The sequence below is a fragment of the Elephantulus edwardii genome, unplaced genomic scaffold (genome assembly GCF_000299155.1).
Source record: "Elephantulus edwardii isolate Elephantulus edwardi_28Jun2011 unplaced genomic scaffold, EleEdw1.0 scaffold00018, whole genome shotgun sequence".
In the NCBI taxonomy this organism is placed as follows: domain Eukaryota; kingdom Metazoa; phylum Chordata; class Mammalia; order Macroscelidea; family Macroscelididae; genus Elephantulus; species Elephantulus edwardii.
Window position 1 is genome coordinate 7323165 of NW_006399768.1, and position 3448 is coordinate 7326612.

Below are 3448 nucleotides of genomic sequence, written 5' to 3' on the forward strand. Positions count from 1 at the left end.
CTGGTAGCTTAACTTTCTGTCCACTAGGGCAACAGATCTCCCTCTATGTTGTAGTTGTTGTTTTTAAGTGCTGTTGCGTCATAGGCGACTCATAGTCACCCTATGAACGAAAAACCTGAACACTTGTAAAATTTTCATTTCTCCCTGTTCATAGAATTTCCAGAGGCACGTTATTTCAGAAGTGGATATGGACTTGGAGACATAAATGAAGCTGAAAATAGAATGATCTAATTTTTTATTTTCAATTATATTTATTGCAAATCCTTTTTACAAAAGAAAAAAAGATGACTTTACACATGGACCTCACCTGCTGGTCCTGATAGGAATCAGATTGACTACTTCTGTGGAAGGAATTATAGGAAAAGCTCAATGTAAGCAATCAAAACTAAGCCAGGAACAAACTGCAGTCAGATTATCCACTACTCATGTGGAAGTTCAAATTGAAGCAGAAGAAAATGAAAACAAGTCCACAAGAATAAAAATATGGTCCTGAATATATACCATCTGAATTTCAAGATCATCTAAAGAATGGGTTTTAAGTATTAAACACCAGTGATCGAAGACCACATGGGTGTGGGATGTTATCAATAGTATACTAAATGAAGAAAGAGAAAGGTCATTACAAAAGCAGAGAAGAAAGAAATGGATATCGGAAGAGACTGTGAGAATTGCATTAGAGCATCAAGAAACAAAAAGAAAGGGAAAGCATGCCAAAATCAAAGAGTTGAGCAGAAGATTTCAAGGGCTAGCTCAAGAGGACAAGAAAAAGGCTTATAATAAATTGTTCAGAGGGCTGAAATTGAAGAATAAAATGGTGTAACATGCTCCATAGTTCTCAAGCTGAAAGAACTGAAAAACAAATTTAAGCACTGAGTCACAATATTGAAAGATGGTGTGGACAGTATATTGAGTGACCCAGAAAGTATCAAAAGAAGACTGAAGGAATACTTGAAGTCCCACTGACAATGAAAAATTTCAGGACATACCTTATAAGCAGGAGCCAAAGTTGAAGCTGCATTGAAGACACCAGCAAAAAATTAAAGCCCCAGGAATCTATGGGATACCAACTGATTTATTTCTGTTAAAAGATACAGCCTTGGATGTGTCACCCATCTATGCAAAAAAATTTGGAGGATCCTCACCTGGCTAATGGATTGGAAAAGGTTCATATTTATTCCCATTCCCAAGAAAGGTGATATAATAGAACATGGACATTATAAAAAATTTCATTAATATAACATGCAAGCAAAATACTGCTGAAGATCATTTAAAAAATGGCTAGAACAGTGCATATATAGGGAACTTCCAAAATTTCAAGCAGGATTTAGGGGAGACTGTGGCATCAAGGATATCAGTGTTGATGTCAGATGTATCTTGGCAAAAGTAAAGAATTCCAGAAGAATGTCTATTTATGCTTTATTGACTACACAAAGGAGTTGACTGTGTGAATCAAAACAAGGCTAACATGGAAAAGAATGGGAATCCCAGTGCACTTTAATTGTGCTCACAGGAAGCCTTTGTTTACATGAAAGGAGGCTGTTGTGTGAACTGAGCAAGGGAAAACTACATGGTTTAAAATTAAGAAAGCAGTGTGTCAGGGTTGTATTCTCTCTCCATATCTGTTTAATCTTTATGCTGTATCAATTGTTTGACTCTCTGAAGAAGAATGAGGCATCAGAATCAGAGGAAGTCTCAGCAATAACCCACGTTATACAAATGACACAACCTTGCTTGCTCAAAGTAAATTAAGCACTTGTTACAGAAGATCAAAGAAACAGCCTTTAATAAGGATTGCATCTCAACATCAAGTAAAGAAAAATATCACTGGACCAATAAGCAACATCATGATAGAAGGAGAAAAGATTAAAACTGATAACAACTTCATTTTGTTTGGATCCACAAAAAACACCCTTGGTACTTACAGTTTGGAAATTAGGAGACATATTGCACTGAGAAAATCTGTAGTTAGGGACATGTCCAAATTATTGAGGAGAAATGATATCAATTTGAGGCCTAAGGTGCTTCTTAATCAGTCCATGGTCTTTCTGATCACTTATTATGCATCTGAGAGCTGGGCGGCAATAGAGATGACAAAAGAAGGGTAGATTCCTTTGAACTGTGGTGGTGGAGAAAAGTAGTGAACATCCCATGGCCTGCCCTAAGAGCAAATAAATATATCTTGGGGAAAGCTGCTACCAGGACTATCCCTCAAAGATGGACATGGTACTCAGAAAGGCACAGGGTCAGGGAAGGAGAGAAAGACCCTCATCAGGTAAATTGATGCAGTGACTACCACAGTGGGCTTTACTGTATCAGAGAGTGTGGGGATGGCACAGGATAGGACAGTGTTCAGATCTGTTGTTCATAGGATGGCTGTGGGTTGTACTCCACTTGATAGAACCAAACAACAATAACAATGTCTTAACAAGCTGAAAGAAATAGGTAAACTTAATAACATATTTTATTAGACCCAATAGGTCTAAAATATAATTACAACATTTATTGTTAGCATGTACACATTTTACATTTTAAAAATTTCAGACCTAGTCTGGTCTTATTTCAACATTTATAACGCATCTCAATTTAGATTATTCATATTACTATTTTTTTAGTAGTCATATATGACTCTTGTTGTCATGTACTGTTGAGTTGGAACCAATTCATAACTGACTCTCCAATAGGATTTCAGAGGCAGTGAATCTAATAGGAGTCTATCTTTCTCATGCAAAGTGATAGGTGGGTTTGAACTGCATGTATTTAGGTAGAAAGCACAGCTTTTTAACACTAGGTCACCAGAGCTCCCTCGTAACTGTCATAGTAGACAAAGAAACAATAATATAAAAAAATCTGTGTTATTTCACTGAGAAATACTAAAACATATCTGAGCAATATATTTTCTTTTATATTTTGGGGTTGATTGATTAAAAACTAGTATTAAATCTTTTGGATGCTGCAGTGTGAAATAGAAGACTTGGAACAAATGTTAACAACTTTCTGCAGTGTTGCCATGCTGGGATTATTGTCTCTTTTGAAGTAGATAAAAGTTTTAGTGCTTTGAGCCTATCATGAGAAAGCAAAATACCGGGATCCTTCGTTACTGTGAAATAGAATACTATTTTAAAAGAAATTTTCAATTTAACAGTTTATTTTTTTTGTTTTTTGACATTGGGTGGAATTTCTTCGTTGAAATAGCATTCTTCTCAGTTTTATTTGTTTGTCTTTCCTTCCCCTTCCTATCTTCTGAGTTTTGTTTTTTTAAAAATGCTGTCTTTTCGGACTGTATGGTTGATGTTCACGGAGGAGTATGTTCAATTCTGATGTAATTTTCTCTAGGTTATTATTGTTGGTGCTGTAGGCTTATAAATGTGGAACATTCCAAATTATTGCTATTATGGATAACATTGTACAATCTAGGCAATCAGGAAGGGTAATGTCTGGTGAGGGGTAG